At 39.9% G+C, this 13,188-nt stretch overlaps 1 protein-coding gene across 3 annotated transcripts in view; it reads right to left on the bottom strand.

The window, feature by feature from the left end:
• DCLK1 (doublecortin like kinase 1) overlaps nucleotides 1-2,466 on the bottom strand; it is a 356,733-nt gene extending 354,267 nt beyond the window's left edge. For 2 of the 3 annotated variants that reach the window (XM_023208817.2, XM_023208815.2), the window contains exon 1: nucleotides 1,660-1,928. The gene's annotated coding sequence lies outside the window, so the exon portion shown is untranslated. Of the gene's footprint in view, nucleotides 1-1,659; nucleotides 1,929-2,296 lie in introns of those variants that run through there. The other variant, XM_023208816.2, reaches the window with a different exon arrangement.
• Between the last annotated feature and the right edge of the window lie 10,722 nt (nucleotides 2,467-13,188).

Below are 13,188 nucleotides of genomic sequence, written 5' to 3'. Positions count from 1 at the left end.
AAAGAAACCGTATTCAGACTGAAATCATTTTCAAGGCTACAGCTACCTCTAAATGAAGCACACTCCACACCGTAGTGTGCTGGTAATTATCCGTGGCAACAAAATAGGTGTTCTTTCCCTCACCTTGGCTTAGTCATACATTTGAACCATGCATTAGCTTCTGAAGGTCCGCTGGCCTTCCACAGGTATCACACTTTCTGCACAGGAAGCCTGCGAGAACACACAGCTCAATGTTCAGAGACCATAGGTGGCCAAGGGCCTGAGTGCACATGTGCAGTGGCACCAGGATGGTAACCACAGCGCCTCAGCCACAGCGACCACAGACACTGGAGGGAAGAAGGACGACTGGCTTTCATCAGAGCTTTTCCTATAAATCCTGCCATTTCAAGAAACCAACATCCCTGAGTGTTCTCAGTGGGATTTCTCACCATTTTGAGGAATCTGTGTTCATCCTTCTCTAGATGAGCACATGGTTCTTGTTTCAGAAATTTACACACATACATACCAAGAAAAAAAAAATGGCATATATGCTACCACATCTAAGTAGATGCTGGACCTGGAACTCCCAAGTCATATTTTAACTATAGGATTAGGATTCAGGTGGACTGGCGTGGAATAAAAGGCACACACATACCTTCCAGGCCTGTGCACCACCACGGACGTAGACATCACAGGGTGTGTGCATATCTTTTATAATTTTCCTCTATATGACCTCTCTTAAAAATCCCTTCTGACCTGCATCCATGTGACATTTCATACTTAAAACGCTGTCCTACTTTCCTTTCCCACTGAAAGGCAATATATTTAGGAACAGTCATAAAATGTATTCACGAAACACCCTGCAGTGTGGTCTCTGAACGTGTGTGCACCGTGCCTGGACACACTCACAGGTGCAGCAGAGAGGGAGCCGGTCTGAATGAAACCTTTCATCTGCTCTCTCACCGACCAAGCATCTCCTTGCCAAATCCAGCAGCAATTCCGCGCAAACCTGGTTCTCAAAAGCAGCCTCTTTTGTGGGGCATTGCGGGGCTGTGGGTGCTCTCCCACTAGGAGGAAAAAAGCCATTTCCTCTCTGCATGCTTTTAGCACTGCAGGTACTAATTTGAACATGAGGCAGCCTCGCTGTCCCTGAAGGAACTTGAGACCCTGCAAACGTACTTGCAACACCCACGCTGCAGCCACCACCACGCACGAATCGACCCCATCCACAAGCACACATCTCTGGCCCGGGCACACGGAAAAGCACACACACAATAAGAGGCCGGGCCCGGCCACTCCTTCCTTGGTTCCCGCTCCGCAGCCAGTTCCGACAATGACAAGCACCTCTCCCAGCTCCTCCGCCCTGGCTCTCCATCTCCACTAACGCAAAAAACCTGGGAGGGCCCGCTCGCCCGACTCCAGGTTTAAAGACCCACCGCACCAAACAAAAGAGGCAGGTGCCAGCAGCCCCGGGGCCGCCCGCACGCAACCCCCCCGGGTCGGGCCAGGCTGGCCAGGGCAGGGCGGCCGCCTTTCGAGGAACTGCGGGCGGGGCGGCGGGGCCGAGCTGAGCGCCCGCCCTGCCCTCGGCGCCCCGCGGCTGCGGGCGGAGCGGGCGTTGCGGAGTCCCCCGGCCGCCCTCGCCTCAGCTCCCGTCCCCAGGGAAGGCAAACCACGCACCGGTTCGCGGAGAGAGGCCGCCGGGGGTCTTTGTGGCCGTGCTGGGGGCCGCCTCCTGGTACTGTCCTCGCCGGGCTAGGCGCGGCTGGGGCTGAGGGGCTGCAGGGCTGGGGGGCGGCGGCGGGGCCGGGCTGGGCGGCAGCAGCTGCTGGAGCGCGGCGTCTCGGTTGCGGCCACTAGTGCAGGGAAGTGCCTCGGCCGGTCCTCATTGAAATGCAGCGCTTCGCACAGCCTCACTCCAGCCTCTCTCTCCAGAGGAGGGCGGCGGCAGGCGCGCTCCCTTTTCTTGTCTCTCTCGCTCACACGCCCTCCCTTCTCCCTCCACCTCCTCCTCCTCCGCGTGCGCGCCCCGTCGCCCCCGCCCTTCTTGGCAGGGCGCACCCACCACGGCTGCGCCCCAGGTCCTCCTCCCTCCCAGCGCCCTATTCCCACCGCAGCGACCTCGGTGCATCTGGCCTGACTACACCCCTAAAACTCCCTAGTCCCCAGAAGTGGTCGTTGGGGGCAGATCAGATGGTGGAAGAGAACGTGGACAGGGCTGAGTGTGAGCCAGGAAGTGTGCAAGGCAGAGAGGTGATATGGCCCAGAGATGAGGCCCCCACCGTCAAGGGAGGGAGGGAGGTACCCACACCCATACCTTTCGATGTGACCTCACGGTCTGACACCTTTCCCAGGGTATGGAAGCCAGTGGATCACCCTCTCATCCTTCTTGGCCGGGATGCATCCACGCAGCGCCTCTTCGGATGACCAACCCTCCCAAGCTATGCACTCTGGTGCCCCCTACGTTGGGAAGAGCTGGATCCGCTCATGGATCCCACACCCATCATCTCCACTTGACCCCAAGACATGAGTCACCCTTGGAATAGTGACCTCTGCTTAGAGTCAAATATGTTCCAACAGGCCCTTGAGAACTTAAGGGCCAAGTTTCACTACTGGACACTTTGTGGCTGCCAAGGCTGGGTCTGCGGTGGAAAGCCCCATGAGCTCATGCAAGCCTCTCCTCCCACAGCGGGAATGTTCTCCTAGCCCAGGCTGTTCACAGCTTCCTCCAGTCTTTGCACAAAAGTCCAGGGAGTGGGAGCAGCTCCCAGATTTAGGTGAAATCTTAGAGACTGGCTCAGTATGCAGCCTGAATGTTGATCCAGTTAATCTGACTTTCAATCCTGTCGCCCACAACTTGTGTTTGTCCCAAATACACCTAAGTATACAAATACACATAAGTATTTTTCTCTCTTCCTGAGCCTACACCTTTCAATGGAAAATTAAAATTTTATTTTTCTCTTGTCCATTGATCCCAGTTATGTATTTGACTACTTATTATTAAAAAGTACTATTCTGAAATACTTTCCAAGTATGATGTAAATGCTAAATAATTACCATTTGTTTTAAAACACAGCTCAAATGAGATCCATGCTACATATTCCACAAGTGATGCAATATTTATTTTTGAACTATTTAATAGCCCAGAGACGAAAGTACAGTGAACTCAACAAATTAACTAAATGCAAAGTAGTAAGCCTATTCTTTCACATTCTGATGCAAAATGAGAGCCATGGGGGTAAATTAAGAGAAAGGAAGAAGCCAAGTACATCTTCTGGAGAACAGAAATCAGAGCTTTTTATCTTGCCAATGACAAATGCCAAGTGATTTCTTCCAAAATGCTAAGCCAGGAAATAAATTTCATCTCTTAACCCCTACGGATATTCTACTAGGGTCATTTCTTAAGAGCTTCAAGTAACTCACCAGCGTCTTACCTCTTCCTAGCACATGCATATAATGTGTTCAGAGAAACACCTTTGTGTTTGAGTCTCTCGGTAGCAAAGTGCTCTCACTAGAAATAGTTGAGCATCATTAGCTCTTTAAGAAAACCTGGGGGTAACTGATAATTAAGTAGATGAGCACATTAAATAGTTTACATTGGCCGTACATCATGGTCATATCATTTAGTCCAGGACAGCAGGCTGGTACTAAAGTTCATTCCAGGGTAGCTTAAGCCTTTGGCAAATCTAATTTATATTCAACAATAATTCCTTATTGAAATGAAATTTAACTAGAAAACTCCTAATTCAAGTAATTTTCAAAAACGAATGCTACTTCCTTTACATCACTAAGGTATTGATCAAAGAAGTGAATGGAATTAATATATCCTTTTCCCCAGGATCATCTGAAAGTAGTGGAGATCTCACTCTAGCTCCCAAAAGCAAATGCTATTTAAGCTGTACCCCAACTGCCTCCCCAAGCAGACACAGCTGTGTATCCTACAGGTTGAAAATGACTAGGCCCCAGCTCTGTCAGTGGCTTCCGTTAACTCAGTGCTTGCTTTTTGCCATGCTGGGGGCTTTTATACATTTTCTTATTTCATTCTCACAAGAACCATGCAAGGTAGGCACTGACATTATTATCCTCATCTTACAGATGACAGAATTTAGACATAGAGAGGTTACATCATTTGCCCACAGTCATGTTGCTTAAAAATGTCAAGCCCCAACTTCAAGATTTAAAATCCCTATGTTTTAAAATTCAAGTCAGTTTTTCAATTGCTAAGGCCATATGCTTATAAAGCAATACCAAATTCTAGTGCAAAGTGTAATCTTTTTTGGAAAATGCAGTCTTTTAATCAAAGAGCTTATTACTTCATAACGGAGAGTTAACTCCTTGCTATCATGAACACTGCTTCTTTTAGTGATGGATCCCCTCAAACGTGTCTTTGGACTAAACTTCTCGTGAGGACATTTGCACTTTAATCTCTGGCAACATAGTGGATGGACAATCTTATCTAAGTGTGCTTGTCTTCCTGAATGTAAGGTTTTAGTGCAAACCAGGAAAGAGACAGAGAACCATTATTCTTTGGAATAATACTTTTTAATTCACCATGTATCTCTTTTCAGGTTCTTTTCATTGCCTTGTTCATAAACAATATGCTTAATCACGTAGATTCAAGTAGAACTGTAGAATGAGAATATAAGCAGGAAGAGATACACTTCCTGTTTTTCCCTCTAGGAGGAAGGATTTGCTCTGGCTCATTCATAATCTCTCCTCTGTGGCTATGGGCATATAGTGCTCCTGGGTTGGGGGACTGTGGATATGTAGTGGCTGCCACAATTGTGAGAAGCAGCTTCACAGAACATAATCATCAGTCTGATTTTCCTTTGTATTTCCTTTCTTCTGAAGACTATGGCATTTCCTGATAGTTTATCTAATTCCCTCTAATTACAGAGAACATACTTCTGGCTTCTACTAGAATCACAGAAACTCGGTGATGTGAGACCTTGGCAGAAGCCTATCAATTTTTCCCCAGTGCATGAATTCCCTCCACAACAAGTTGTCTTCCAGCCTCCATTCTGTTGCCTCTGTGGCAAAAGTGAAGAGGAATAAGATTATCCCTTTGAGTGTTAGGATAGATCATGGAATTCTAGACATAGTAAATGAGATCTTTAAAATAAATTGTTTTAACTGGCTGTTTACCTTTGGTTTGGAACTCCAAACATGCTGGGGTCCAAACTACATGAGATTCTGGACCTGCACAGAGGCAGAAAGGCCCCTACTACTCTGACAGAACCTCTGTAAACTAGCAGAGAGCTTCCGAAAGCTCTTTTCTTCGTTTCCTGCCTAAATGTAATTTGCTTTAGTGAAGGGGAACCCTGCACAGCCCACTCCCCTGCTGGACAGCTCCTCAAATTCAACTAAGATCCACTTCCCTGGAATTTTCCTGTGCACCCTGGGTCTACCCTTTAGACCTGCGGAGAACAAATCAAATGGTCTTGGCTTTTGCTTGACAGTCTCATTACTTTCTCCCAAATTTGACTCCTCATTAACTAGGAATCCTCAGCCCTTCAACTGCTTCTCATTTGACCTCTTTGGAAATGCTCACAGCAGTGCAACTGTCAGTATCTCCCTCCACATCTGCCTCCCAGAACTGGGCATGGCACAGCAGGGGTGGTCTGCCTAGGGAAGCTCCATGACTTCATTGACTGTTGACACGGTGCTTCCATTATAGGAGCCTAACATCTAATCAATGTCTCTGACAGGCATGCCATGCTATTGACTCATCCAGTCAATAAAAATCTCCAAGGTTTTCACATGTTTTGCTCTTAAGACCCCTCATTCTGCATTTGTTCAATTAGATTTAGGGGACCTAAGTCCAGTGCCCACTTGGAATTTTCCTTTATTAACGTTGTATATTGTTATTTGATCCCCCATTCAAATCTGTTGAGTGAGATCCTTTTGGATTCTAATAAGGGCATATTATACTTGAATGATCCCTCCAGCATCCTATCAGTCTGAGTAACACTGCACCAACATCATCATCTCTGTTGTTGATAAAAACTTTCAACAGAACATGGTCACAGCATGCTCCATCACCTTACTGCCCACAGTCTCTCTCCAGGTTGATGGCGGATGGCCAATGACTCTCTGAATGTACTCAAGTAATTAGAGGTCAACATGTTCTCTCCAGAAAATAATTATCTAGAGATCCAGTGATAGGAAAAATTCACATTTTTATATCAAGGATTATATCCTTGACTTCAATGCCATTTTGAGGTCATGAGTATTCATAGACCAAATAAATTTTCATTCATTCATCCATTCATCTAATAAGTAATTTTTGAGTGTCTCCAATGTGTCAGGCACCATGCTAGGTAAAAGTAATACAATCATAAGATAGAGTTACAAATATCCTGTGCCCAGGCATTGGTAGCTTGTAGGGAGATTGGATTAAACCCATACTTACACAAATAATTATTTAAGTACCATGAAGGAAAAGAACACAAATAACTTCAAGGAGAGCATTTCTTCCCTAAGGAAATAACATTTAAGCAGACACCTGAAGTTTGCCAGGCAACAAGGGAGAAGGGCGTTACTCCAAGCAGAAGAAACAGCTGAGTGAAGACTTTGAGTGGGAAGCAGCTTGTTCAAGGAAGAAGAGCTGGGCAGAGTGGCTGGGGCACAGGCAGAGAGAGTGCAGAGAGGCAGCTGCAAGGGTGGGCAGGAGCCAGCACCCCACATCCTGAGGGCCTTATTAAGGAATATGGACTTGTCCTAAAGAAAAAGAAAATCACTGAAGGATTTTAAGCAGAGAAGTAAATCTGAACTTAGCAAAGTATTTAAATCTGCAAAGTTCTTTAAGTCCATGGATTAAATATGGCATCTCCAAGTGAAAAATAAAATTATGTAAAATTACAGGTTATTCTTGATGCAAAGATTTTATAAAAGTAACTTAAGAACGTATACTTACTTATATATTCTATCACTGCCCCAAGGCATGGAGTAATTCCCCCAAAATAACGAAAATTTTACTTAAGGATCCTAAAAGTAACCTCAAAAATAGTCACCTTTGCTAAAATACATCTTGTTTGTTTGTCTTTTTTTTTTTTTTTTGAAACAGGGTCTCACTCTGTCACCCATGCCATGAGTGCAGTGGCATGATCACGGCCCACTGCAGCGTCAGCCTCCCTTGCTCAAGTGATCCTCCCACCTCAGCCTCCTGAGTAGCTGGGACTACAGACACTTGCCACCAAACCTGGCTAATTTTTTTTATTTTTGGTAGAGATGAGGTCTTACTATATTGCTCAGGCTGGTCTGGAACTATTGGGCTCAAGCAATCCACCTGCCTTGGCCTCTCAAAGTGTTGAGATTACAGGCATGAGCCACCATGCCAAGCCCTAAAATGCTTTCGAATAGAACTTTATTGAGCCACACTCTTAGTTCCAAAAATTTTTGAGAGACAAATAATTTACTTTTTATATTTATTAATGTATACTTACATTAAAGTACTGTATACTACTCTATTAATTATATTATATATAATTATATTTTCTGAGAACACTCACTGATTCTATAGAATACAAATATTTAAGAAGTCACAATAGTTATGTTAAATCTTCTAAGCATGAATCAGACCTCACCTGAAACACCTGGGATTTTTTAAATTAGGGGCTCATACAATAATGCTTGTCCTTTTATAAAATACACCTGTAGACTGAATAACTTTGTAAGTAAAGTCAAAGAGTCATTGGCAAGTTTTTAATGTATCCCAAGAAGTCTTTTAAACTTTAATTTAATTTGTAGAAGTGGATTTTTAAAGGTATCTTTTAAACAAAGAGAAAACATACTACATTTCTGCTGTTGGTAATCTTTTAAGTGAAAAAAATCAAAATATGTTTGGTACATATATATTCTAAATTTTTTCATGTATATGTATATATACCAAAATGTAGCTTTAAATAGAAAAATGTAGGATGCTAATGGATGTAATGTATTGTATTATAACTTCTTTCACTTAACAATTAACTCAAATGTACCATAAATCTAAATGCAAAAACTGACACAATAAAATTTCTAGAATAAAATATGGGAAAAACATCTTTGTGACCTTTGGCTATAGAAAGATTAGAGAAGACCCAAAAACATGAAACATAAGTAAGAATTAGTTAAGATGGTTTTTATGAAATTAAAAAACTTTTGCTCTTCAAAAGACACTGTTAAGAAAATGAAAAGGCAAGCCACAAAGCAAAAAAAAAATTGCAAAATATATATCTGATAAAGATCTTGCATCCAGAATAAAGATCTCTTACAGCTCAACAGGGATCAGAACAAAAAAGAGGGGTAGAAAGGCAAAAGATTTGAATAGATGCATCACCAAAGAATACATAAGAATGCCCAACATCTTTAGTCTTTAGGGAAATGCAAACCCAAACCACAATGAGCTACCATTGCACACCCAACAGAATAACTAAAAATAAAAAGACTGATGATACCAAGTGTTGGGGAGGAGGCTAGGCAGCTGAAGTTCTTCATCATCCATGTTTGGAATACAAAATGATACAGTTATTTTGAAAAATAATTTGCCAGTTTTTTTGTACCTACTCTATGACCCATCAATCCCATACCTAGATATATACCCAAGAAAAAGAAAAATATGTTTATGCAGACTTGTGTTTAAAACTTTTTTTTACCAGTTTTATTCATATTAGATAAAACAACTGAAATAAACATTTACTGGTGAATGGATAAACAAACTGTGGAATATGCATACAATGGAACACTATTCAGTTATTTAAAAAGTGGAACTGCTGATACACACAACATGGGATCTCAAGGTATTATGTTAAGTGAAAAAAGACAGGCACAAATGACTACATGCTGCATAATTTCATTTATATGAAATTCCAGAAAGGGCAAGAAAACCAGATCAGTGATCACAGGGCTAGAGTTGGGAAAAGATTGGCTACAAAGAAGCACAGGTAAAATATGTGGGATAATGAAACTTCTATATCATCATTGTGGTGATGGTTACATACCGTTACCCATTTGTCAAAATCTACCACATCGTACACTTAAAACAGGTCAATTTTATTGTATGTAAATTAATAGCTCAATGAAACTGATAAAAATTTCCATACACCAAATGCAAAGTCAAAAAACAAATGATAGGCTGGAAAAAAATATTTGAAATATATATGACAGACAAAGATTACTCTTTCTAACTTACAAAGAGCCATAGAAATATATAGGTAAACATCAAGCAACCTGATAGAAAAATGAATAAAGTGTATGCAGTTTTCCACATTAGAGTTGAGGTGAATGGTTATTAATCATATGGAAGGATGCTCAACCTTATTGAAAATTCAGGTCGAAGTAAACAAGGCAAACATGAGACACATTTCCCCTCATCAGTCTGGCATCTATTAGAAAGACTGATAAAATATATTGTTGGCTAAAATATGGAAGAAAAGACACTCTTATACAACAGCTATAATTTTTTTGGAAAGCAAATCGCAAACAGAGTCTTTGATCCAGCAAGATCTATTCTGCAAAAATAAAAGCACCAGTACATAAGCGTTTGTGTCTAGAATGTTCATTGCTGATCTTTCCCTACCATCAATGGTAAAATTCTGGCAGGAAAACTACTGTTTATAAATAGAGAAATGGCTGAATAAATTGGAGCACATATATACATACTGCAGAATAACACGCTTCTATTAATAACATATGAATTAGGCTATATATATTGACATGGAGGAACATGATATGCTGTTATATGAAAAGGCAAGTGGCAGAGATATTTATAGTATGATCTCATTATTTGGTAATGAAGAGAAAGAAAGAGAATCTGTATTGTGTATCTGTTTGCATATAATTGTATGAGCTTACAGAGCTAAGGATAAACATGCGTCCAAAAGTGTAAATATTCGCTGTTAAGGAGCCAATAGTGGGGGAGACAGATTGTTGCCCTTTTCTTTGTGTATCTCTATGTTAATGCCCTATTGCATGAACACTTTCTGGCTTTGTAGTTTGAAAAGAAAATTCAAGAAAATAGTTTGAAAAACTGCGCAAAGAGTGAAACATATTCCCCTCCCACTGCACCCCACCCAGTGTTCAGAACTTTCACAACACTAACCTAGTATGCATGGATGTGACACCAAACTCTGAAAAACTCTCCTACCCTTCTTAGTTTTAATAAAATGTGAGGCCAAATGATAGAATATACTGTTTTGATAAAGATCCGTGGGTGTGGTTCAAGTGACAAATACACACACAAAGGGAAAAAGAACTCAAACTGGCTTTACCCTGAGGGCACTGAGCTTTAGTTTTCATAGCCTCCTAATGCAGGAAGATTGGAGACAAAACCCAAAATATGCTTATCATGAAATGCTGAAAAGGAAACCCTGTACACTCTCAGAGAAAGGGTGCCTATCTCAAAATTTTATTTTAGGTTAAGGAGGAAAATATTCCCTAAGAATTTAGGTATACACTCTGGGCCTCATGTAGGTTTGCAGCCTAAATTCATACTGTCCTGGTGACCTAAAAAGCCTTGAAATTCTCACTTCAGTTTAAAATGGTTTTCAGGCATTTAGGAAAAGTGAACTGAGTCCTCACTGAAGAAATACATCTTCAAGCCAAGTCTCAAAAAATTGTTACTAATGTACTTCTAAAGATTATAGGGTAATGGTGAAGAAAAGAAAGGCAGATGAGGGGGAGAGGAAGAAGTAGAAGGGGCAGGAGGAAGAAGAGGAGGAAGAAACACTAAATAGATTAATAAAGAAAGCATCAGGAATATGAGCTAGAAAAAAAGTGAAAAATAAAATCAGAATTAAAATGACTTCTGATAGTGGTATTATCAGACACGGGATATAAAAATATATGCATATATGTAGTATGTTTAACATAATAGAAGAGAGGATAAAGATTTCAAGCCAAAAGCAAGGGATTTTTAAAAAGACCAATAATATTTGAAAAAAAAGTATCAAAAAGAACTAGTAAAAATTAAAGAAACCAACTGAAATTAAAGTCTAAACAATGACTTTTTCAGCAGCTTTGATACAGCTGAAGAAAGATTTAGTAAACTGGAAATTAGATTTAAAGAATGAATCCATAATGCAACACAGAGAGACAAAGAAATGAAAGACACTGAATAATAGTTAGGAGTCATAAATAACAAAGTAAAGAGTTCAAAAATATGTCTAGAGTCCCAGAAAAAGAAAGAGAGAGAAAATGGGTGACAGAAAACTTGAAGAAGAAATGGCTGAGCATTCTTAAAGAACTGATGACAAATATTAAGCCCCAGATTTATGAAGTCTAAGAAAACCAAAATTTTATCAAAACATTTTAAAAATAAAATTGACTTATATACTATTAGAGTGTTAGCTCTTACACTATAAACATGTGCCTTTTTCACAGTCTATTTAGTAGCATATTTTTTGATTTCTGTGCTTTTTTTGGTGATTTTGCAGTTTAAAATTCTCCTCAAGTATAGTGCTGAAATACTGTTAGTGTTCCTAAGAACAAGAAGACTATGAGGTGTCTTTAGGGGAAAATACACGTGTTACAGAAGCTGCATTCAGATGTGAGTACAGTGCTGTGGGCTGCAAGTTCAATGTTAATTAATCAACAATATAGATTAAATAAGGTGTTTTTAAACAGAAACACATACAAAACAAGGTTATGTATTGATAAGCTGATGAAAATGTTGTGACCACATGCTCATGGAACCTCACCATTTATTTTCTCTAGGAGAAGTGGCTCAGTATTTAATAATTCAGTGTTAACAGTGAGTTTATAGAACATAATTACTGCAAATAATGAACCTAGGAGGAGTAAAATGGAAGCCAGAGAACAGTAGAATGGTATCTTCAACATGCAAAAAGAAAATAATTATCAACATAGAATTGTGTATTAAAGAAAATCATTCTCACAAATAAGGGTGACAACAAGATATTCTTCAGAGGAACTATGACTAAAAATGTTTACTTTCCATAAGTTCTCACTTAAATTCTTTAAAATGTATTTCTAGAATAAGCAAATTTTAATTGATAAATATAGGGTGTATAATTTCCAAAATAATAGAGAAAAATAATATAAGTTTTAAAATTAATGTAAAATAAGATATGAAAGGAAAGTGAAAGAAACATAGAACAAGTGGAACAATTATAAAGCACAAAATAAGATGCTGAAAATAACCCAAATATTTTAGTAATTACAAAAATATAACTATGCTAAAAACTCCATTTAAGAGGCCAAATTGCTAGACTGGAATTTTTAGACCTAGCTCTATGTTGTTGATAAGAGACACATTTAAAATATAATGAGATGATAAAATTTGAAATATAAAGATGGAAAAAATATACCATGTAAATACTAACAAAGTTCAAGTAAGTATATTAAGGTAAAAATTTCTAAGTCTTACATAATGATAAAAAAGTTAATTGATCAAAAACATACAATCTATTTCTACCTACCAGCACAAAATAATATGACTTTAATAATATGAGGCAAGAATTAAAGAATTATAAAAAGAAAATAGAAAAAAAGTCAGCAAATTTCCAAATACTGATTCATACAGTCAATATTCTTCCCTACAATGCAATTAAATAGGAAATGAGTAATCAAATGGAAAAAAATTAAATCTATATATTTAAACTATTTGAAATATTCTTAGTTGTACATTGTTCAAAGGAGAAATCATAATAGACTTTAGAAAATACTTTAGAAAATCAATGAACTAAGCATCTAACTTCAGAAGTTAGAAAGAAAACAACAGGCCAGGTGTGGTGGCTGGCGCCTGTAATCCCACCACTTTGGGAGGCTGAGGTGGGCGGATCACGAGGTCAGGAGATTGAGACCATCCTGGCTAACACGGTGAAACCTCGTCTGTGCTAAAAAAAAAAAAAAAAAAATTACAAAAAAATTAGCCGGACGTGGTGGCAGGTGCCTGTAGTCCCAACTACTCAGGAGGCTGAGGCAGGAGAATGGCGTGAACCGGGGAGGCAGAGCTTGCAGTGAGCCGAGATTGTGCCACTGAACTCCAGCCTGGGCGACAGAGCCATACCCTGCCTCAAAAAAAAAAAAAAAAAAAAAAAAAACAAACAAAAAGAAAAAAGAAAAAAAGAAAACAACAGAATAAAGCCATAATAAGATGTATAAAAAGACAAATATAAGGGACTACTGACAGAAAACGTTCTATGACAGCGCTCAAGATTTCTGCATCCTTGAGCACACAGCCAGCATAATCTATTTCTGTTGAGTGTG

The sequence above is a fragment of the Piliocolobus tephrosceles genome, chromosome X, assembly GCF_002776525.5.
Source record: "Piliocolobus tephrosceles isolate RC106 chromosome X, ASM277652v3, whole genome shotgun sequence".
Classification (NCBI taxonomy): domain Eukaryota; kingdom Metazoa; phylum Chordata; class Mammalia; order Primates; family Cercopithecidae; genus Piliocolobus; species Piliocolobus tephrosceles.
This window is presented reverse-complemented; position numbering and strand designations above follow the sequence as displayed.